At 41.9% G+C, this 25,775-nt stretch overlaps 1 protein-coding gene across 1 annotated transcript in view; it reads left to right on the top strand.

The window, feature by feature from the left end:
• Positions 1-25,775, top strand: part of UBL3 (ubiquitin like 3) — an 853,162-nt gene that overhangs the window by 122,995 nt on the left and 704,392 nt on the right. The window lies entirely within an intron of this gene.

Consider the following 25,775-nt stretch of genomic DNA (forward strand, 5'->3'; position numbering starts at 1 on the left):
TCCAGACATTCAGACCATTTCTCCAAGGACAGTTGATAAGGACAGACAACACCACAGTTATGTGGTACATCAACAAACAGGGAGGCACACATTCTTACCCTCTATGCCGGAAGGCACTGGACCTATGGAATGTGGCTCTGAGCTACAACATTCAGTTACAAGCAATTTTTGTACCGGGGAAAGAAAACATTCTAGCAGACATATTAAGCAGAACTACCACGGATGCCCACGAATGGATGCTGCACCCAGACATCTTCAAAGCCATCACAACAAAATGGGGACTACCACAAATAGACTTATTTGCATCCCCACTCAATCACCAGCTAAAGAAATTCTGCACAAGGACGTACCACCCACTTGCTTGGAAGGTGGACTCCCTATCTTTCAGTTGGAAAAACCTGACAGCATATGCATTCCCACCACTTCCTTTGATGCACAAGGTGCTATTGAAGATCAAAGAGGAACGTCCAAGGATCATTCTGATAGCTCCAAACTGGCCAAGACAACATTGGTACCCATTACTGAGAAACATGTCTCGGGAACAAATGCGGACACTACCCCTGATCCCATTGCTGTTAACACAGAACAACTACAACATCCTGCATCCAAACCTGAAAACTCTGCAGCTGACTGCCTGGAACATTACATAAGAGCAATTAACCCAAATTTATCCCAAAGGGTTAAAGACATTATCCTTGAGGCTCGCAGACCTTCAACAAGAAAGAATTATGCAGCAAAATGGAAAAGATATCTCATTTGGAGTACTGCAAAGGGAATAGATGTGTCACTGGTAAACATAGCCAACATCCTGGAGTACTTGGCAGAGCTCTTCCATACAGGCCTGTCCTAGTCTTCCATCAAGATACATGCATCAGCTATTTCGCAGAATACAGCTTGGATCCTCCTGTCTTCTCACATCCTCTGCTCAGGCAGTTTCTGAGAGGAATTAAAAATGTAAAACCTCCTAGGAAACCACCATTGCCAGCATGGGACTTGAACTTTGTGCTAGAAAAATTGACACTTCCTCCTTTCAAACCAGCAGCAACAGCAGAATTACAATACTTATCCTGGAAGACTGCTTTCCTGCTGGCAATCACCTCAGCAAGAAGGGTTTCTGAACTACAGGCATTAATGGCAGTGCAACCCTTCCTGATCTTCCATCAAGATAGTGTCCATGAGAACAAATCCTACATTTATGCCTAAGGTGGTATCCAGAGTGTCTTTAAACCAGGCTATCCACCTACCTACATTCTTCCCCAACCCACAGAACAGGGGAGAAAGACTGTTGCATACCTTGGATGTGCATAGACAATTACGCTACTACCTGGACAGGACCAAGTGCAATAGAAAACTGACCAGCTTCTGGTAGCATATGCAACAGGAAGGAAGGAAAAGCAATTTCAAAACAGACAATCTCCAAGTGGATAGGAAATTGCATTAGATTTTGTTACTCCTTCCATGGAAAGAAAACTCCAGAGAACATCAAGCCTCACTCCACAAGGGCTACAGCCACTACTACAGCTTTCTTACGAGGGGTGGCTACCAAGGACATTATAGAGGCTGCTACTTGGACCTCCGTGCATACATTTGCCAAGCATTATAATTTACCTCTATACTCTAGATCCCGAGCAGGTTTTGCCACTGCTGTTTTGCAAGGGATCCTAACTACACCATAATCTCTCTTTTTTTCTCCTCCCCTAGTTTAGCTATGGTATTCTACCCATTTGTAAGGACTGCAGATGCATCCTTGAAGGACATAGTACAGTTTTGTACCTACCATAAATGTAGATGTCCGATAGGAATGCATCTGCAGTCAGGATTACCCACCCGCCTTCCCCTCCGTGGTACTCCTAGGGTATTTGCCATCTTTTAGCTAGCTTGCGGGGGATCTATTATGGTGTATTTGTTTGTATATATGTACATACATGCTTATTTTATGTGTTTGCTCTCTACTATTTGGAAACATTGGCATTTATCCAAATTTAGCCATCCAAGAGGGCACCTGGCATCTGGGGCAAGAAACACTGAGGAAAATGGCGTCGGCTGATGCCTTTATACCCGAAGAACTGCAGCTATGACGTCGGGTGAAGTGCGACACCAGCCGAGGCCAGACCCAGACTTTGGAATCCGGCCGACCGAAGGGCTGCCTGACGACAGGACAACCCATTTGTAAGGACTGCAGATGCATTCCTATCAGACATCTACATTTATGGTAGGTACAAAACTGTACTTTATGGGTGCACCTGACATCTGGGGCAAGAAAAACTGATGTAATGGCGTCGGCTGCATGCTTTATACCCCTGATGTCATGGAAGATGAGACAGCAACCGACACAGGACCTAAGGCTTTGATAATCAGGCCGACTGAGTGCTACCTGCAAGCAGATGACCCAAATGTGATGACTGCAACAGTGAATACATTCTAACATCTGCATTTATGGTACGTGTACACAACTGTACTTTTCCCATGATGGCTAGGACTCCTGGATTATTGTCTTCAGTTAAGTCTATTCTGGTGGCTGCGCATAAGTCTTCAACCAGGAAGGTTTATCGCAGTAAATGGAAATGTTTAGACCCCTTCATGGCTCCTATTTCTGTCATTCTTAATTTCCTAGCTGATATTTTTCATAGCTTCATAGGCTGTCGGCCCTATACAAGCCTAGCCATAACAATTCCCTGGCTATTTCTTCCCACAGTATTTACTTCCCTGCATTTCTTGTGGGAAGCAAATGCCTCATAAGGACTTTCATTCTTATTGTATTCCTTGCCTAGGCCCAGACCACGACGTCACAGGTTGTCGGTTTTGTGCTAGGTGTAATAAACGAACTATTAAACATCGGTTTGATTTCGCCCAACGTTATTTTTGTAGGAAATTTAATTATACCATGCCGTCGGAGCAACCAACGACCGGAATGCATAAAAAAACGCAAAGATAAGGACAGGCAGCCAAAACCCAAACCAGACTCAGAGGCCTCTGCTAAGCCAGTCGCTGGCTCTCCGGTTTTCAGTGAGGCGCCTACGCAGCCCCTGACAACTGCTGATTTAGAGCCCCAAGTGGCATCAGATTCCCAAACGGAGATTGCTAGGCCTCCACAACCTTTACCTTTAGGCCCTTCCGACTCCATGCCTGATGGAGATTCCGGTGCAGTTGAAACACCTTCAGTTGCAGAAGGTGTCTTCAGACTGACTACACTCACTATTTAAATCCTATGCAAAGCTGAAAACCCCTTTAAAAACAAAAAAAGACTGTTCAGCAGTCTCCAGTACAAGGCCCCATGCTTAAGAAACAGATACTTAAGATGTCTGAAGGTTTAATTACCCTTATCAGGAGTTCTCATACCCAAGGCCAAGACAGGAGGAGGACTACGCTTCCTCTGACCAGGTTTCACTTTCCTCAGACTCTTCTGAAGAACAGGAATATTCCTTTCCCCCTTATGAAGATTCTGATGCTGAGGAGTCTATCCCTTCAGCTTCTCCCCCAGAAGACTACTCTTTTGGGGAAACCTTACATACCATGAGGGAACATTTCCACTGGGAAGGCCAGGATTACTCAGATTCTAAGAAAAGGCTCAGAGAGTTCCTTTTACTACCCCAACACAGACCACTTGCTATTCCACCCGTGTTAGAGATTGTGGATGATGATTATTCAGAATCTAGCCTTAACCCAGATTCAGTACCTCCAGCACCAGCCAAACCAGACAGATACTACAGAGTCCATGACTCTCACAAATTCCTGTGTAAAAGCCTTGTTGCTGACCCAGAAACCATTTCCCAGGGTCCCAAAGGGGTTAAGGCCTCTATTGCTAAAAATCCTGTGCCCTCTGAAAGGGATTCTAGAGCACTAGACAGATGGGGAAAGAAAGTATATACCTCAGCTACTCTACCTATGAGGGCCTTAAATTGCCAGTTTCACATGGTGAAATATCAACAGTATTTGATGTCTCAATTAAAACAAAAAATGCTCACACATACAGAACAGCCTGATTACAAGGAAATGCAAGATTTGTTGCATGCAGCTGAACAAGTGGGAAAACATACTTTGCAATGTGGATTTGATTCATTGGAAGCTTCTTGTAGAGCAGCAGTGACAGGGTCTGTCATATGTAGGCATGCCTGGTTAAAAGAACAAACTTTACCTGATCATGTTAAAGCAAAGTTATTGGATGCACCTTTACAGCAGGATGTTTTATTTGGTGTAAAAGCAGAAGAGGTTTTAAAGAAAATGGAGGATAAGGCAAAATCTATGCAGACGGTCAAGGATTTTTACAGGTTCAACCCCCTTGTTTCAGCAGAAATTGGCCAACCAAAAACCGGGTCCTTTCCAGCTTCTGCCAGACCACAAAGGGGCAGATACAGACGCCCAAGGGGCAGAGATCAGTCACAAGGCTCTTACCAGCCTCGACAATGGGGTGCCACAATCCAAAAAGGAGGGGAAGATGGGTCTGAAACTACCAGAAGACAAACACAATGACTTACCCCTCAGACTACCAAGCAAAACCCTTTTGGCAGCTCCCTTGGGGGGAAAACTAGCACATTTTGCAGACTGGCACATCATCACAAAAAATCCAGGCAGAGTGGCAAACCCAACTGGTCCAAGTACAGTGACTTGGTAACCAATAATGGAAGTAAAGCGAAGGTAATCCAAGTTGAGATCTTTATTCACGTCAGTTGAACACAACGATAAAACAAGCGCTTTCGCTCAGCTTAATGCTGAGCTTTCGCAAGTTAATGTTAAAACTGCCAAATGGCCACATTAAATAGTCCTTTCTAAATCACTAAATTGCATAATTAATTAAATGTTGCAATTCAGTATTACAATTAAATAATACAATTAAAGGAGAATACAACAAAAAGAAAGCACATCTCCAAACCATGAATATCGCTGAAAAAATAATAATGTGTTTAAAACCATGAATTAAATGAAACAGTGCCACAACCAAAAACAGGGTTAAATGGAAGAATGTCATTACAATAAAAATGCAATTGCATTTGAGAATGTTAAAAATAGATTAATAAAGTTAATAATATTAAACTGAGTAGATTTATTAGATGGTTTAAGAAAATGTAAGTATATTCTTATATTGTTGAAAAATAAATATGATAATAAATATCTAAAACAGTTTAAAATATGTATGCAATATATAAAATGTATGACACTGTCTAAAACCCAAAAACTCACAAGCGTGCCATTTTATTTTTAAGAACGCTAATGATATTGATGTCATTCAAGCCTGGGGGTCTACTGGCGTTCAGCCTTAGTTGCCAGAGAAGTTCTCTGTATTCCAAGGTAGTCTCCCAGTCACTCCCCTCTGGCATCTGGCATCACTTGTTCTAAGACTAAAAACCTTAATTCATAGTTGGGGCATGTTAGGGAATGTTTAAAAAAGGCATTAGAATCTTTCTGTCTGGAAATATCATAAAAATGTTCATAAATTCTTTTTCTGAGGCTTTCAGTTTTGTCTATGTAGAAACCAGTGCGGGCGGTACAATACCCTAAATAAACTACCCCTTTGCTTGCACAGTTAGTGAAACAGAGTTAAAAAGAAAATTCCTAGAGGGGATATATAAACTTGAAGTATTAAATATAGCAAAACATTGTTTGCAGGCTCCACATTTAAATGTGCCTGTTCGGTGTACCTGCGTGCTCACCAAAGAATTAGATTTCCCTTCAAATAATTCTTTGAGGTTAATATCTCTCTTTCTAGTAAATTTGGGAAAAGTAGGTATTACTGTCTTTAATTCTTCATGCAAAGTAAGAACTGGCCAATGTCTTTGAATAACTTCTATTTCCATAGAGTTAAGGCAATAAGTGTAAGTGAAACTACCATAAGTTGCCTCCTCTTTGTTGCTGGTAACTATAGCACTTGGGGAAATACCCTTACCCAAAAGTGGGGGGTAAATTGTTTCCCTATTGTCAATGACTTCCTGTGCTAAAGTGTTAACAAGTGGAGCAGGGTACCCTCTTTCCATGAACAAAGACTTTAGAAATTTAATCTCCTGTAAAAAATCACCAAGAGTACTAGTCATTCTGGAAGCCCTGATGAATTGTCCTTTAACAATGCCCTTTTTTTGGTAAAAGGGATGGCCGCTTTTGAAGTGTAAATAAAAAAATGTGGGTTTCCTGTACAGTTTAGATTGTAATGAGCGGTTATCTAAGTCTTTGTATAGTGTGACATCCAGATAATGAAGTTCAGTATCACTGATAGTGTGTGTAAAGGACAAGAAATGAGTGGTGGAGTTGAGATACTCAATAAAATTCAGAAATTGCCCATGGGTTCCCTCCATAAAATGCAAATGTCATCCAGAAATCTTTTGTAGTAAATTAGATGTTGAGCCCAACCGGTGGAAAAAATGCTCGGCTTGGCATGGTTTAATGAAGTTCTAACCACCGAAGCTGGCCTGAGTAACAACACAACCAACCTATTGGTTGAATTCATGGAAATAGTGTTAGAGAACAACTTTATATTTTTTCAATGGTGAAATTTATAAACAGAGGAAAGGGGTAGCCATGGGTGCCCCTTGTGCATCCTTATACGCTAATGTCGTACTACATAGATGGGAGCAAAATTTCATTTTTACCAAAAAAAGGGCATTGTTAAAGGACAATTCATCAGGGCTTCCAGAATGACTAGTACTCTTGGTGATTTTTTACAGGAGATTAAATTTCTAAAGTCTTTGTTCATGGAAAGAGGGTACCCTGCTCCACTTGTTAACACTTTAGCACAGGAAGTCATTGACAATAGGGAAACAATTTACCCCCCACTTTTGGGTAAGGGTATTTCCCCAAGTGCTATAGTTACCAGCAACAAAGAGGAGGCAACTTATGGTAGTTTCACTTACACTTATTGCCTTAACTCTATGGAAATAGAAGAAGTTATCCAAATACATTGGCCAGTTCTTACTTTGCATGAAGAATTAAAGACGGTAATGCCTACTTTTCCCAAATTTACTAGAAAGAGAGATATTAATCTCAAAGAATTATTTGAAGGGAAATCTAATTCTTTGGTGAGCACGCAGGTGCACCGAACAGGCACATTTAAATGTGGAGCCTGCAAACAATGTTTTGCTATATTTAATACTTCGTTTATATATCCCCTCTAGAAATTTTCTTTTTAACTCTGTTTCACTAACTGTGCAAGCAAAGGGGTAGTTTATTTAGGGTATTGTACCGCCTGCATTGGTTTCTACATGGGCAAAACTGAAAGGAGCCTCAGAAAAAGAATTTATGAACATTTTTATGATATTTCCAGACAGAAAGATTCTAATGCCTTTTTTAAACATGCCCCAACTATGAATTAAGGTTTTTAGTCTAAGAACAAGTGATGCCAGATGCCAGAGGGGGTGACTGGGAGACCACCTTGGAATACAGAGAACTTCTCTGGCAACTAAGGCTGAACGCCAGTAGACCCCCAGGCTTGAATGACAACATCAATATCATTAGCGTTCTTAAAAATAAAATGGCACGCTTGTGAGTTTTTGGGTTTTAGACAGTGTCATACATTTTATATATTGCATACATATTTTAAACTGTTTTAGATATTTATTATTATATTTATTTTTCAACAATATAAGAATATACTTACATTTTCTTAAACCATCTAATAAATCTACTCAGTTTAATATTATTAACTTTATTAATCTATTTTTAACTTTCTCAAATGGAATTGCATTTTTATTGTAATGACATTCTTCCATTTAACCCTGTTTTTGGTTGTGGCACTGTTTCATTTAATTCATGGTTTTAAACACATTATTATTTTTTCAGCGATATTCATGGTTTGGAGATGTGCTTTCTTTTTGTTGTATTCTCCTTTAATTGTATTATTTAATTGTAATATTGAATTGCAACATTTAATTAATTATGCAATTTAGTGATTTAGAAAGGACTATTTAATGTGGCCATTTGGCAGTTTTAACATTAACTTGAGAAAGCTCAGCATTAAGCTGAGCGAAAGCGCTTGTTTTATCGTTGTGTTCAATTGATGTAAATAAAGATCTCAACTTGGATTACCTTCGCTTTACTTCCATTATTGGTTACCAAGTCACTGTACTTGGACCAGTTGGGTTTGCCACTCTGCCTGGATTTTTTGAGTTTTTTTGTTACGCTTTGGATCTTTTCATTACATCATCACAAAAGACAAATGAGTCCTAAATATTGTATCTCAAGGATACAGATTCCACTTTCACACTCTGCCAAGGATAAAAGGAATGCCAAACCTGCCACCAAATCAATGGGCAGAGGCTCAAAAGCAAATTTCAGCTCTCATGGACATGAGAGCCATTCAACAGGCTCCTACACAGGAGCAAGGACAAGGACTTTACTCAAGACTCTTTCTAGTTCCCCGAAAGGACAAAGCCTGGAAGACCCATTCTGGACCTCTCAATTCTAAACACATTTCTGAAAGTACCCAAATTCAAGATGCTAACACTACAGCAACTTCTTCCCATGCTGGGCAGGAAGGCTTGGCTAGTAATGTTGGACCTCAAGGAGGCATACCTGCTTGTCCCCATCAGACAAAATTGCAGAAGATACCTCCGATTTATAGTAGGTTCAACCCATTACCAATTCTCTGCACTGCCCTTTGGCTTATCTACTGCGCCCAGGGTCTTCAGAAAGTGCCTGGCACCAGTAATTGCATACTGCAGACAGAGGGATTCAAATATATCCATACCTGGACGACTGCCTTATTCAAGCAGAAAGCAAGGACATTCTTTTAAAGCATCTGGCGTTTGTCAAAAACCTACTAAGTTGCCTAGGGTACACAGTAAACGAAAGGAAGTCAAAACTAGTGCCCTCACAAGACATAATATTCGTGGGTGCTAGCTTAAATACAACGGCCCAGATGGTTTATCTCATGCCAGACAAGCAAGGGCAACTGACTCAATACTTCAAAATGATGGCAACAAAGGCCCATCTCCCTGCAAGAAAAATTCTGCAGGCCTTTGGATTCGTGGCATCTTGCATACTACTAATACCATTTGCAAAACTGCATATGAGGAAATTATGATGGTATCTGAAAGGCGTATGGACTCAACACAGCCACAGCTTGGAAACAATAATTCCACTCATTCCCTGCCTTCAACAGGAGTTTCTATGGTGGGCTCAGGCATGTCACCTCAACAAGGGTCAGCTTTTTACCTTACCCACAGCCAGGCAAACTAACAACAGATGCATCGGATTATGCTTGGGGAGCGCACATGGCAGGGCAGTGTATTCAGGGCAAATGGTCTGCAGACCAAAGGCATCTACATATCAATCAAAAAGAGATGCTAGCTGTTCAAAATGCCCTAATGATGTGGTACATAAGCAAGGGGGGACACATTCCTACCCCCTATGCAGACAAGCAATGACCTTGTGGAGCACAGCACTGAGCTACCAAGTTCAACTACAAGCACAATTCCTGCCAGGAAAGAAAAACACATTGGCAGACTATCTAAGCAGAAACATCATAGATCCTCACGAGTGGAAACTAGATCCAGAAATATTTACAATGATAACTCAAAAATGGGGAGCACAGACCTAGATCTGTTTGCTTCCCCCCAAAACTACCAACTACGGAAATTCTGCACAAGGACATACCACACACTAGCTTGGAAAGTGGACGCCCTCTCATTCAGTTGGAAAACATTGACAGTATATGCCTTTCCTCCACTGCCTCTTCTGGCAAATGTGCTGCTGAAAGCCAGATTAGAGAGGCCACAAATTATACTCATTGCTCCAGACTGGCCACACCAACACTGGTATCCAATACTAAGGAACATGGCTCAAGGCCCACCATGGATTTTACCTCCAATTCCTCACCTGCTCACTCAGCAAAACAATCAGATTGTACACAGCCAGCTCAAGACTTTAAATCTGGTTGCATGGCAAAACTACCTAAACAACCAGTCAACACTTCTCTCTAAAGCTGTGATGGACGTCATTTTGGAGGCCAGGAGGCCCAGCACCAGGAAAGCCTATTCAGACAAATGGAAAAGATTCTGTGCCTGGAACCAGGCTAAAGGCCAAAATCCCCTTGTCCCAAATATTCCTCTGATTCTTCAATATTTAACTGAGATGTTGCACAAAGGACTTTCCTTTTCATCTATTAAGATCCACGCCTCAGCTATTTTAGCTCAATACAACACGGATCCTCCTATATTTTCACATCCATTACTAAGACAGTTCCTCAGAAGAGCTAAGAACATAAGACCGCCCCGGAGAGCACCAACACCAACTTGGGATCTCAACTTTGTTTTGGAAAAGCTTACACTACCGCCCTTTGAACCAGCTTTTACAGTTGATCTACAGTTCCTATCACGGAAAACTGCCCTGCTGCTAGCAATAACTTCAGCACGAAGAGTCTCAGAGCTACAGGCCCTAATGGCAGTGGAGCCTTTCATCATTTTTCATCAAGACAGAGTATCTTTACGAACTAACCCTTCCTTTATGCCAAAGGTGGTATTCAGTGTGGCCCTAAACCAAACCATTCATTTGCCCACCTTTTATCCAAACCCCCAGAACAAAGGGGAAAGGCTCCTGCACTCTTTGGACATTCACAGGCAATTACGTTACTACTTTGATAAAACTAAGGCTTTCAGAAAATTTGACCAGTTCTTTGTATCCTATGCTGCAGGATCACAAGGAAAGGCCATCTCAAAACAGACCATTTCAAAATGGATAGGACATTGTATCCGTTTCTGCTACACACACAAAGGGAAACCTGTGTCTGGTAACATCAGGCCCCATTCCACCAGGGCTACAGCAACATCAACAGCCTTCCTCAGAGGGGTACCAACCAAGGATATTTTGGAGGCTGCAACTTGGGAGTTCAGTGCACACCTTCACCAAACACTATTACTTACCTCTATACTCTAAAACCAGAGCTGGCTTTGCCACTGCAGTTCTGCAGGGCCTTCTAGCCTCTCCAAACCCTGTTTAGTTCCGCCACCCATCCTTAACTTTGGGATTCAACCCAAGTGTGATGACTGCAGCAGTGTAACACGATGAACATAGTACAGTTTTGTACCTACTATAAATGTAGATGTTCGAGTGTTCACACTGCTGCAGTCCAGGTTACCCTCCCTCCATCCATCCCCTCTGACCTAGCTGAACTTTTCTATACCTTTTCTGTCCTGTACAATCTTTGTGGTGTATTTGCTTGTAACTGAAGGTATTCCTTTTATTCCTTTTACATGTTTTATTAGCAATATGTATTGCCTACCTACTTGGGGGCACCTGACATCCTGGGGCAAGAAAAACGGAAGAAAATGGCATCTGATGCCTCATGTATACCCCTGGCGCACTGACATCAGGGAAGAAGCGACAGCAACAGACGCTGGACCAAGACTTGGGTTATCCTGCCGTCAGGCGGTCCCGCAGTCGGCCAGAGTTCCAAAGTGTGATGACTGCAGCAGTGTGAACACTCAAACATCTACATTTATGGTAGGTACAAAACTGTACTTTCCATGGCCTTGCAGATCAGGCTCATCAGACTGATGGAGCGGTTGTTCCCGGGATCCAAGGTGGATCCCCCCCTTGTGGAGTGGGATAACTGTAGCTGTGCACCACTCAGTGGGCACGAAGCTTGAACTGAGGCTATGATTAAACATAACTCTTAGGTGAGGTGCCAGTTCATTTTGTAGTTCATGTAGTACACAGCCTGGGATATCATCTGGTCCCATGGATGCTGTACTCTTGGCTTTGGAGAGTGTGTTTTTACCTGGTGTGGCTGTTATTACCGGAATTTGGCAAGCTTTCAGTATTGAGGTGGGCCCTTTAGGGGTGAGGGGGGTGAAGTTTGCACTGAATTGATCTGCCACGATATTGGCAATATCCTTGGGATCAGTATATTTAATGCCATTCTGCTGTAGCTCAGAGCAGATCTGAGCATTGCCATTTAGATTCTTGACATAGCTATAGAATGCCTTGTGGTAGTCTTTGGAATCTTTGGCAATTTTATTTTCGTAGCTAGCTTTTGAGGATTTTATGAGGGATCTCAGCTTCTTACTGAGGCTGGTAAGGGAGTTTTTTGCATCCTGGGATTTTCCTCTTTTCTGCAACAGTTTCTTCGCTTTGTTGTAAAGTTAGTTTATGGCAAGGGACCACCAGATTGGCTTCCTTTTTTGAAGGAGAGCTTCTTGGTTCTATTGGGGATGGCACAATTCATGCATGAGTGGATGTGCTCGTACAGTGCCTTAGTGTAGGATTCAGCAGTCGAACTTTCAGTTCCTGTCTGCATGGGTGTCATGAAGTTTGTTACTTCTGACTTGAGTAGCATGAAGTTGGCTTTAGAGAAGTTTTTTACGGAGGTTTCCTTACTGGGGGGTGGGGGTGGGATGTGGATATCAAGGGTGATTTAGCTTATGTTCAGACCTGACCAACGAGGGGGTGACCATAGGTGTGGAGCATCGATTTTCCCATGTTGGTAATGACCAGGTCTAGGATATTGGAGCCCATGGTGGGACTAAGGATTAGTTGATCCCAGGGCATTAGAATTTATGAATTCTAAGAACCGTTGGGCAAAGGTGTTGGTACTAGAGTAGTTTTCCCAGTTAATGGCAGGGTAGTTGAAATCACCCAGTATTAGGGTGTTTGGTTGCATCTTAAACAGGGAGCTAGTTCTTCTACTGTCAAGGTTCAGTTGGCTGCCATTTCGCATTTTTATGTGGGTGAGAATTCTGCCTCGCTAGCCTCCTCCAGACTGTGTAAAGGCTTTATTAAAAGAACGTTTCTGTTAACGCCCCCCTGTCAAGGATCCTGTTCCCCCATGGGACCTTACTATGGTTCTTCAAGCTGTGGTCACTCGCCTTTTGAACCCACTGCACCCACATATCTAAAATTCTTGTCTTGGAAAACAGCTTTTCTGCTGGCTATCACCTGTGCTAAAAGGGTTTCAGAACTGCAGGCCTTGTCCGTCAAAGTTCCTTGTATGATTTTCCACAAAGGTAGGGTTTCCCTTCGACCAGTCCATCCTTTCTCCCCAAGGTGGCATCACCAGTTACTATTGATCAAACCATCAATTTACCGGTTTTCTTTCCTAATTTTGCTAGCAAAACAGAATACAAACACCACTTGTTAGATGTTCATAGACTGTTACGATTTTAGGTACACAGGACCAAAAATTTCCGTAGATCCGACTTTTTCTACAACCTTTTTTGGGAAAGCCCGTCTCCAAGGTCACTATTGCTAGGTGGATTTCCTCCTGCATCCTTCAGGTCTATAAGGACAAAGGCATGTCTCCTCCGGTTCAGATGAAAGCGCATTCCACTAGGTCCATGGCTACTTCTGCGGCCTTTTGGTCTAGAGTCTCATCGGATGATATTTGTTCTACAGCTGCTTTGTCCTCATCTCATACCTATTTCTCACTACAAATTTGGTTTGACTTCTAGGAGGAGAGCATTCTTTAGTTCCGCAGTGGTCCGGAATATCCTTCCATGAGGGCCACCCAGGAGTTTAGTAGCTGGGGACTCTGTCCCACAGGTTGAAGACAAAATGAAGTAAACTACACAGATAAAGAAGTTATGCACTCACCGTAACGTTCCATCTGAGTAGTTCATTTGTTTTCAGCCATCCCTCCCTTCTTCCCCGAGGCCTTATGTGAACAGCCTGCGGGCTGCAGTTATAGGTCATGAAGTATTTTTTTAGGTCGGGTTATCAGGATAAGGATCAGCAAACTCGATCTGGGGGTTGGAAGGTAGTGGAGGTGTATTGTGGGTAAGGGGAGGAGCTTGGAGCTCAGCGCAGATGCTAGTGAGATTGCCTGCTAGGATCCGATACAGATCCGGTATCCCACAGGTTGAAGACGAATGAAGTAGAACTACTCAGATGGGACGTTATGGTGAGTACATAACTTTTTAGAGAGAAAAAAATGCATCATCTATCTCTCTTGGGGATAGTGACGTCTCAACAAATTATCACATTGCACGCCTAGTACCTTATCATTCAGTTGAGAGACTTGGGCACCCATGTTGATAGCAAACTGACTTTTGACCACCATATTGCCTCCGTTGTACGGAAAGCTTTCTACATGGCCCACCTCATTAGTAAGGGTATCTCATCCAGGGACAAGGTGATCATAACATCCCTGTGTCCTTCCCTTTTAAGACCCATTGTTGAATATAATGCCCTTTTCAGCATGTACCTCACAAAGCATATGCAGCAGCTGGAGACACCACATAAGTTCCTCACCCGGAGAATCCAGGGCCTCAAACATCTACCCTACACAGATAGGCTAAAAGCCCTGTCCTTCCTCTTAGTATCCTACAGACTCCACAGAGGTGACCTCTGTCTGGCATACAAAGCAATCTCAGACCCTGCCCTTATGGGACTGCTGCATATCCGCAAGTCAAGCTCCACTTGAGTAACTCACACTCGCAACCTCAACCTGATCTGTGACATCAGTAGGATATGTCTGTAGAACAGATTTGTGTCCCAGAGACTCCCCCCTTTTGTGGAATAGACTTTCTCTCCACATAAAGCAGAGTACCTCATTAAACCTTTTTAAGTGCAACCTGGATAACTGGATGGGGAATAGAAAATACACCCCTGGGATTCCATCTGTGTCCCTGCTGAACAGTGGCATAGGGTACTGACTTGTTGGAACAGGGCTAAATTCTTGGCTAAGCTTGTAAGAGCCTCAGGGCTAATAGCCTAGTAACTTCCTATGATAATGTGCAACTCCCAGACAAATGTTGGAAAGGCACTTATTTTGTACAAGTGATTAAAAGCCTGATGAAACTTTTGCAGCATATATAACTGATCTGAGAAAGAAACATGCAGATTTGGTGACTTAAGGGATGAGTTGATAAAGGGCAGACTTGTGTGTGGTATAAAAGATGATGCTGTGAGAGAGAGAGTTTGCTTTGTGACAGTGATTTAACTTTGAATAAAGCCATTGAGATTTGTCAGATGTACGAGGTCACAGAAAAGCCCACAGATAGACTTGCAAATGAGAGCAGCTCTAGATAGCGCAGTTCTAAAACTCATGTTGATAGTATGCAGGACGTTATTAAAAGAAACAGGCCCAAGCATATGGCAGCTGTAACCTGTGCAGCACTTACTGGTAAACCCCAGAACTTTCCAGCACATTCCAGACTTCACACAGTCTTAGTGAAGCATAAGAGTGAGTCAGCAAACTCAAAGCATGGGCCCTAACCTAGTTTCATTGCCAACTGTCGTAATTGTGATGGAAGCCATGAATCTAAAAGGGCGACAGTTTAGCTTTTGACCAACATTGCCACAAATGTAATAAGTGGAATCATTTCAAAAGATTTTGTAAATCAAAAGGCCCACATTTTTTTATTAAAAGGGGAAAATTTTAAGAAATGAGTTGATCAGTTACAGTGGCAAGCCTACTCTTTATGTTGGTGTGCCACTGCTTCATGAAATGGTCAGTGCAGTAGATTTAAGGGCAAAGAATGAAGTATTTTGTATTGCTTGGATAAACGACAAACCCACAGAGCTCAAAGTTGATGCAGGTTCCAAGTGCAATGTTATGTCAGCAGAAAAATTTTCCAGAGTATGTAAAGGTTTTTTTCCCGGTTAGGGGTCGCCACAGCGGAACTCTGGCCCGCTAATGATTGGCAGTAGATTTTTATGGTGCCAAGTTGAAAGCCCAATGCCCAACCTTCAGCGAAGGCACGCCTATTCACTCATGTCTTTTGGAGGCCCCTCGACTGCGTGGAGGACATGCCGACTCCACACAGAAGGCACTCCAGCCGAGAATCGAACAGGAGAAGCTCTTGCTGTGAGGCAACAATACTACCGCTGTACCACCGCGTATGTAAAGGTGAAAGGCTTGATTTAGCAAGGTGTGCAAAGCTTGTTGCTTATGGAGGTGAAGAAATTCAAACCGAAGGCTCAGTAGTGCTTTCATGTTACTCTTCTTGAAGAAGCTACAACTTATTTTATGTGGTCAAGAGGCACATCCAGTCATCATTAGGGCTGTTTGAAAATGGGACTGGTTTTATTTAATAAGGAAGTCCCTCATGTTAGTTTAAAAGACCACTATAATTTTGCCGAGCACATTTTTCACCCTGTGCTGATCTTTTCATAGACAAACTAGGCAAACTTCCAGTTGTGTAATCCGTGAAGTTAGACCCAGGGGTCAGTCCAGTTATCAGGCCAGCAGAAAAGTTCGAGTAACCATACAAGACAGAGTCAAAGCAGAGTTAGATAAAATGGTGCGACAAGGTGTGATTTGAACGGTTGAAACTCCAACTGAATGGGTATCTCCATGGTGGTAGCTCGTAAGAAAAGCTCCGATGACGTCAGAATATGTATTGACTCACGAGATTTGAACATAGCATTAAAAAGACCTCATCATCCAATGCACACAGTCTAAGTTGCAGCCTTTATGCCAAAGGTCACTATTTTTTCTGTCTTAGATGCAGAGAGTTCATTTTGGCAAATTCAACTTGACAAGAAATCTTCATTGCTCGCTACTTTCAGTACTCCCTTTGGCAGGTACAGATTTTAGAGAATGCCATTTGGAATAAATTTCGCAAGTGAAGTCTTTCAACGAGCGATGGAGCAAATTTTTTCTGGGTATCCTTGTGGTATTATAGTAGAAATACTGGTAGGAGGTCGTAATGAAGCAGAGCATGACAGAAACCTCAAAGTTGTAGAACGGGCGCATCAAATGAATCTTAAGCTCAGTACAAAGAAATGCAAGTTCAAGGTACAAAAATTGACTTGTTACAGGTCTACGACCAGACTCTTCAAAACAAACAGCCATTCTTGAGATGTCAGCACCAGACAATATTATAGCCCTACAGCGTTTTCTTAGCATAGTCAACTACTTAGGCAGGTTCACTCCAGACTTGAGCTAACTATCAACACCGCTCACAGAGCAGACTTGAGCCAACTATCAACACCGCTCACAGAGCTGATGCGTAAAGATGTGTCCTGGTCTTGATCAGAGCAGCACCAATGTGCATTTCAAGTCCTGAAACAGATAATTGCTAGTCCACCAACACTTGGATATTATGATGTTCACAAGCCAGTAACTTTCCTGTGATGCTTCGAAATTTGGTTTAGGGTGCAGTCATTCTACAGGAGGGTCAATCTGTCCCCTGTGCATCAAGAACTCTTACCCAAACTGAGATGCAGTGTGCCCAGGTAGAGAAAGAGCTTTTGGCAATTGTGTTTGCATGTTCAAAGCTCCATAATTGTTTGTGGTAGACTTATCCAGATTGAAACTGACCACCAATCTGTAGTCACTGTCTTGAGAAAGCCTATGCATTCAACTCTAGCCCTACTGCAAAGTATGATGCTAAGATTGATAAGTGCAATTTCAGTCTTGTCTACAAGAAAGGCAAACTTCTTTATTTTGCTGATGCATTGTCCAGATCACCAAGAAATACCACAGAACAGTATGAGAATGAGAACATTGATTTTGAAGTCCTGGAATTGAGAAATTTTTCTTCCACATGTCTGAGCTGAGAGATCACACAGCCACAGATCCAGTTTTACAAAGGCTCAGCCACTTTATCAATCAAGGATGGCCGTCAAAGCAGTCTAGTTTACCTCAAGAAGTGCAGCCTTATTTTCCATACAGAGATGAAATTTTGGCTGACAAAGGTATAATTATGAAAAGTCCGAAAGTAATTGTTCCAAAGTCCTTGCAACCAGAGTACATTACTGTCTTATGAACAAAAGACAAAAAGAGGCACACCACGACAATCGAAGCTGACCTTTTTATTCCACAAGTAAGCACTTTCACGTCCCTTAAAACGTTTCATCAGACTTTAAAGCACAAGTGATAAAAGCTTCTTAAATAATGACTCAAAACTATTAAACCAATGAAATTGCTCTGAGTTAAAGCACTCATTAATATTTTAAAGGTACAAAAACAAAGTAATCAAAATCCCTCATTTATACCCCACATAAAATGTAAATGTAATGTATATACTTGTATCCAAATTACTTCAAACTATATAAAAATAAAAAAAATATTGTTTTTAAAAAATATATATGAAAAAATATATATATGTGTGTGTATATGTGTATGTATATATGTGTGTATATATATAGTTTTTAGATGTTGAATTAATAAAAGAAGGGAACACTATACATACAAAGGTGTTTAAGAAGGAATGTAGAAGGAATGCCTTACTACACCGCAACAGTATGCACCACCCACATATCTATAAGAACATTGTTAAAAGTCAAACTCAAAGGTATTCTAGACTCACAAGTAATGATGAGACTTTACAGGGGACACTTCAAGGGATGAGAAAAGAATATGCAGAAAGAGGTCATCATACACAAAATCTAGAGACCATACATGGTTTAGATAGAGCGGCAACAGGTAAACCTTACATTAGAAGAAAGAGTGTGACATCAGTACCTCCAGATAATAAAATCCAAGATCAGGTGCATAGAATGGTGATCCTTTATACTAACAATAACAAGAAAGTCTTAGAAGTAATTAATAAGAATTGGAATATCCTATTATAGATGAAAAGATAAAAGATATTGTGGGAGAAAGACCGAGGATGTGCTATAAAAGTGCAAAATCACTTAAGAGACTACTTTGTTATGAAACACATAGTAAACAGAAAGCAAATTCAGTAAGGAAGGGTACTTTCTCATGTCGCAGTTGCAATCAGTGTGCCTGTATAGCCAATTGTAACATCTTTACCCACCCGGATACAGCACAAAGCTATACTTTTAATCATTATTCAGACAGCAAGTCTAGGCATTTGGTGTATTTAGCAGTGTGTCAGGAATGTACCAGTTTCTATGTGGGTAAAACCAATAGGACACTTGGAGAAAGAATCAGAGAACATTTATATGCCATCAACAAGTTGGATGAAAGAAATGCCTTGGCAAAGCATGTAGTACAGCATGGGACTAGTCATAGATTTACATTTATGGTATTAGAAACAATACATAGAACAGTAAGATTAGGTAATATTAAGACGTACACAGAGAAACAGGAAGGCAGATGGATAATTAAGTTACAGGCAGATAAGGGTCATGGTTTGAATGAGAGAGTTTCTCTAAAACCATTTTTAGCAGATAGCCCTTTGGCTCATTAATGAAATGACAAAGTATTAATTTAGAAGTAGGTATTTCCATATAAGATATATGTATTTTATAGAATTGTATATATTTTTTAAAATAAAGTTTTTTAGAATAAAATATATGTATGTGTATATGTATATGTGTGTATGTGTGTGTATATATATATATATATATATATATATATATATATATATATATATATATATAATTTTTTTTTTTTTAAATAACAATATTGAGTTTGAAGTTATTTGAATATAAGTATATACATTACACTTTACATTTTGCATTTTATGTGGGGTATAAATGAGGGATTTTGATTACTTTGTTTTTGTACCTTTAAAATATTAATGAGTGCTTTAACTCAGTGAGCAATTTAATTGGTTTAATAGTTTTGAGTCATTATTTAAGAAGTTTTTATCACTTGTGCTTTAAAGTCTGATGAAACGTTCCAATGGACTTGAAAGTGCTTATGTGGAATAAAAAAGTTAGCTTAGATTGTCGTGGTGTGCCTATTTTTTTGTATTTTGTTCATTTGCTGTTTATTTCTTAGAGAGGCACTTTACCCTGGACGTTTTTTCATTTTTTACATTACTGTCTTACATCGTAGTCACACAGGAGTTGATCTACCAAAAGAAGGGCGAGAGACCTAGTGTTTTGGTCTGTGTCACAAGACATTTAGAGTATTTTTATCTTATTCAGTGTGTAATAGTACTAATCCACATTAACAGAAGGAACCACTTCAGCTTAACCAAATTCCGGAACTACCTTGGTCAGCAGTAGCCACAGATATTTTGAGTGGAATGGTCAACATTATTTGGTGTTAGTAGACCTACTACAATTGGTTTGAAATTGACCTACTTCTCAACCTAGCTTCTAGTACTCACTACTAAGATAAAATGTAATTTTGCTGTACATGGTAGTCAGCATAAAGCCATTTTTGATAATGGCACACAGTTTAGAAGCCAACAGTTCAAAAGATTTGCTGAGGAATGGGACTTTACTCATGTCACAAGTAGGTCAGAGTACTCAGTCAAATAGTTTGGCAGAATGCGCAGTTCAAAGTGCAAAAACAGTTACTAGAGAAGTCAAATGAGGTAATAGCGATGTTTTCCTCAATCTCATAAATATTCCTCATGATAAAACATCTTGGTTCACCTGCTCACAGACGTCTGTTGAGACAAGCCAGAACCACATTACCAATCTGTTGAAGCACCTAACCCAGAAGTCCTTCTACGATAAAAAACTTAAACCACTCAATCCATTAAGAGAAGTGATAAGAATGCAGACGTCCAGAGGTTATGATCGGATTGGTGTCATGAAGAATGTTGGTCCAGAGCCGAGATTGTACATTGTGGAATCAGAAGGCGCAATTTTTAGGCGGAGTCAGAAGCATTTGAGACTGGTGTCTGAGCCTATACCACAGCACATAGCCTGTGAGAGAGAGACTCTCTATCTCAGAGTGAGTTGTCCAGTGTTCCAATTCCAGAGGACATTCCCAGTTTCTGATACGAGTTGTGCACCACAGACTGTCCCTGTTGCTAAACTTGGTGCAGATCGTTCTGTTACGAGATGTGGTCGAATCTCTAAACCCTGTAGCAGATACGAAGCTGCTTGGAAATGAACATTGTGTTTTGTTTGCAGTGTGTACGCAGTGGTGCAGCGCTTAGCATTGCCACCTCACAGCAAGAGGTTCTCCGGTTCGATCCTCTGTTGGGGTGCCTTCTGTGCGGAGTCTGCATGTCCTCCCTGTGGTCGTGTGGGTTTCCTCCGGGTGCTCCGGTTTCCTCCTACATCTCAAAGACATGCTGTAGGTGGATTGGATATTCTAAATTGGCCCTAGGCATGAGTGTGTGTGTGCCTTCCGTGGAAGGTTGGACGCCGGGCTGGCAACTCAACACCGTAAAACTCCACTGTCAATCATGAGCAGAGAGGTGGTCCGCTGTGGCGACCCCTAACCGGGAAAAGCCAAAAGGAAAAGAAAATAGTAATGGATGTCTGTGTCTGATATTTTGTATAAAGGGCAATCTTTTTAAGAGGGAGGATGTAGATCGGTGTGTGTATATACCTTTAAGAAGCTATTTAAGACCTTGCACAAGTATATAAATTACTGAGTGCATGCGAGCCTGACTGCCATTTTGTAGTAAGCAGTTGAGATTTAAGCATATATGTATGTAAGGTTTGTCTGTTAACTAGTTCTTTCGTATTTTATGATGCTGCTATCCATCCTGACGTGTTTCTATGTATCAAAGCATCTAAGCGAAAACCCCAGCCTTGTTATATGTATTAGAGACGAACGAGCGACACGTTATATGTTATGCAAGTTTTCTGTCTTAATAGTGTCTCTCATTGAGTCCAACATTACATAAATTGCTCAATTCCTGCATTTCCTGAAACCTCACTCCTCTTCCTGAACATTAATTTCATGTATTCTTCCCACAGATTCCATTTATTTCTATATAAATTGTTCATTCCCTTTTACAAAGATCCCATTTCATTTTTTTTCTTTAGGTTCATAGGTAATTACAACAATATTCAGTACTTCAGATGACTGTTTAGATTTTGATTTCCATTTTGTAGTAATTGTTTGTTTCTGTTTTAACAGCCAGTAGAGTTAAACTTAAGGCCTTACTATGCCTAGGCAGTTCAGACCTTGTGTTCCAGATCAAAAGAAGTCACAGCCATTTGTTACTGCAGTATTCCTGGCAAGAGTATTCAACAGGGAATTTTAAAAATCTGCTACCTCGTTACACCCCCCCCCCCCCAAAATCCCAGCTACTGCTTTCTTCTCTCACTTCCAACATTTGCTAGCCACCTGAGGGAAAATTCCTTGCAGTCTGCTGTGACTTAGGTTCTTGGCCGACTTCATATGCTTTGGATGTATTTTCGGGTTTCACCATATTACGTCTTTGCACTTGAGCAGTCCCAACAGAAACCTCCGATGTTCATCGTGTTTCACTGTTGCAGTCATTACACTGGGGTTATCCTGCTGGCAGGCGACCCACAGTCGGCCCGAATTCCAAAGTCTTGGTCGGCGTCTGTTGCTGTCGCCTCTTTCCTGACGTCAGTGCGCTAGGGGTATAAAAGTTGCAACCGACGCAGTTTTCTTCAATCTGTTTTGCCGCGCAGTGCCCTTAGCAAAAGCAGGCAAGTGCCGGTCGGCCGACTCCTGAGATTTTCAAAATTGAGTTTCAGAACCGAAGTCTTCAATAAAGCTAAGTACCCCGTTGGGGAAACTTTTTCTTGCTCCAGACCGATGTCAGTAAAAGTTAATAATTGTATTTCTTGTGGGAAGCAAATACCTCATAAGGACTTTCACTCTTACTGTATTCCTTGCCTAGGCCCTGACCACGACGTTATTAGTTGTCTGTTTTGTGCTAGATTCAATAAACGAACTATTAAACGTCTGTTTGATTTTGCTTTACATTATTTTGGACGAAGGTTTAATTACATAATGCCGTCGGAACAACCGACCGGAATTTATAAAAAACGCAAAGACAAAGAAAAGGACAGGCATCCGAGGTCCAAAACCGACGAAGCCTCTTCTAGGCCAGTTGCCGGATCGCCGGTTCTCAGTGAGGCGCTTTCGCAGCCCCTGACACCCACTACCTCAGAGCCACAGGCCATAACCCACAGCCACGTGAAGACACTGAGGCCTATGGAAACTCAAGGTATTGGGCCTACGGAAACTATACCCTCAGATGGGTCTGGAGCCGCTGAGCAGTCATCGGCTTCTGAGGGTGTTTTCAGACCTTCACAGCTTATTATTAAGCCCACTACAGCAGCAAAGGCAAAGTCAAAAATGCCATTAAAGACAAGGAAAGTACAGCATTCTCCAGAACAGTCATCCATGCCAAAGAAACAGATGCTTAAAATGGCCGAAGACCTAATTACCTTAATCAGGGGTTCCCATCCCCCTCCTGACAAAAGGCTTAGGCAAGACACTGATTATGACTCCTCTGACCAGGTTTCCGTTTCCTCTGATTTCTCTTCTGATCAGGGATATTCTCGCCCTCCCTATGAGGACTCTGATGCAGAAGAGTCCATACCTTCAGCCTCTCCGCCTGAGGATTATTCTTTTGGGGAAACCCTGCACACCATGAGGGAGCATTTCCATTGGGAGAGCCAGGATTATTCTGAATCCAAGAAAAGGCTCAGAGACTTCCTCTTATTGCCTCAGCACAGGCCCCGAGCTATCCCCCCCTGTGCTTGATATTGTTGATGTTTTTTTCTGAATCCAGTCTGTCTCCTGATTCTTTACCCCCTGCACCAGTCAAGCCAGACAGGTACTACAGAGTCCCTGACTCTCTCAAATTTATTTACAAAAACCCCGCTGCAGACCCAGAAACAATTTCCCAGGGTCCTAAAGGGGTTAAGGCTTCTATTGCTAAAAATCCTGTCCCCTCGGATAGGGATTCCAGAGCTCTGGACAGATGGGGGGAAAAAGTTTACACTTCTGCTACTTTAGCTGTAAGAGCTTTAAACTGTTAGTTTCACATGCTTAAATACCAACAGTACCTCATGCCTTTGTTAAAGCAGAAAATGGTTTCAAATACAGAAGGTTCTGACAGTAAGGAAATGCAGGATGTTCATCGTGCATTACAGCTGCAGTAATCACATATGGGTTTTCAGCTCGGCCGTTCCAAAGTCTTGGTCGTTGTTCGTACTCTTCTGACGCCAGGAAGGCTAGAGCAGTCCTTTTGCCCGGTGCCCGAAGCAGAAGCAGTTAAAAATTTGGAACCGAAGTCTTCATTAAAGTTGCCTCAGACCGAAAAGTTAATAATTGTATTTCTTGTGGGAAAAATACCGCATAAGGATTTCCATTCCTTTGCATACCTTGTTTGGGCCCAGACCGTCTCGGCTGCCGCTTTTACCTTCAATAAACGCACTATCAGAGTTCGCCCAGCACTTTTTATACTCCGACTACCAAAAGAAAAGGACCGCCAGATCTCCACCGACACCACGCCCGGCAGGCTCCACGTGGCCCGGTTCTCAGTGAGACGCCTTTGCAGTCCCTGACTACCGACGGGTCTTCTGTACCCGAGACCGCTGGTTCTTCGGCCCTTTCCCAGACTACAACCGAAGCCCCTGCATATGTCGAGCCTACCAATGTGGATAGATCTACATCCACCCATGGTGTATTTAGGCCTTCATCATCTTTCTCTATCAAGGCCTTCACTAAATCCAAAACAGCCAGGCACCATAGTTGAACAAGTAGGAAAGCATACTCTGCAATGTGGTTTTGATTCATTAGAGGCTTCTTGTAGAGCCGCAGTTACAGGCTCTGTTATTCGACGGCATGCTTGTTTGAAAGAACAAAGTTTACCTGACCATGTTAAAGTAAAATTACTGGATGCACCATTACAGCATGATAACTTTGCTTTATCCTTCATTTCTTTAACACCTCTTCTGCCCTAACACCAAACAAAGTCAGTGCAGACAGTGAAAGATTTCTTGCAGGTTCAACCACCTAGATTTAGCAGAAACTGGCCTTCAAAAAATTGGTCCTTTCCAGTGTCAGACAGGCCACAAAGAGGCAGATACAGACACCCAAGAGGCAGATCCAGCCCCAAGGCTCCTACAGACCTAAGCAATGGGGTCCTCCCGCCCCCAAAGGAGGGGGAAGACAAATCACAACCTTATAGGAAACAGTCCCAATGACTTCCCTCTGCAAATGCCAAGCACGTACCTCTTGACAGCACCCGTAGGGGGAAAGCTAGCACATTTCTCAAATTGGCACATGATCACCCAGGACCAATGGGTGGTGAATATTGTTTCTCAGGGTTACAGGTTCCACTTCCACACGCTTCCAAAACCAAAAGGTATGCCAGACCTGCCACAAAACCAATGGGCAGAGACACAAAAACAGATTGCTGCTCTTATGGACATGGGAGCTATTCAAAAAGTTCCACAGCAAGAACAGGGACAAGGATTTTACTCAAGACTTTTCTTAGTACCCAGAAAGGACAAAGCCTGGAGACCAGTACTGGACCTGTCAATCCTAAATACTTTCCTGGATGTTCAAAATGCAAAATGTTAACACTACAGCAACTTCTGCCCATGCTAGGCAAGAAGGCTTGGCTAGTTACTTTGGACCTCAAGGAGGCATACCTGCATGTCCCAATCAGACAGTCTTGCAGAAGATACCTCAGATTCATAGCAGGCTCAATGCATTACCATATCTCTGCACTGCCCTTTGGCTTATCTACTGCGCCCAGGGTTTTCACAAAGTGCCTGGCACCAGTAATTGCATTTTGCAGACAAAAAGGAATTCAAATATATCCCTACTTGGACGACTGCCTTATTCAAGCAGAGAGCAAGGACATTCTTCTAAAGCATCTGGCATTTGTAAAAAGATTGCTAATTTGCCTAGGGTACACAGTAAACGAAAAGAAATCAAAACTAGTGCCCTCTCAAGAGATAATATTCCTGGGTGCAAGCTTAAATACAACTGCCCAGATGGCTTATCTCACGCCAGACAAAGGCAACTGACTCGTTACTTTCAAATGATGCAACAAAAACCCAGCTCCCTGCAAGAAAAATTCTGCAGGCCCTGGGCTTCATGGCATCCTGCATTCTACTAATTCCATATGCAAAACTGCATATGAGGAAACTACAATGGTATCTAAAAAGTGTTTGGACTCAGCATTGTCACAGCCTGGAGACAATCATAACTTTAATTCCCTGCCTACAACAGGATTTTTGATGGTGGGCCCAGGCCTGTCACCACAACAAGGGACAGCCTTTCACTTTAACCACAGCCAGGC

This window comes from Protopterus annectens, chromosome 5.part1 (assembly GCF_019279795.1).
Source record: "Protopterus annectens isolate FY-2018-M chromosome 5.part1, PAN1.0, whole genome shotgun sequence".
In the NCBI taxonomy this organism is placed as follows: domain Eukaryota; kingdom Metazoa; phylum Chordata; order Ceratodontiformes; family Protopteridae; genus Protopterus; species Protopterus annectens.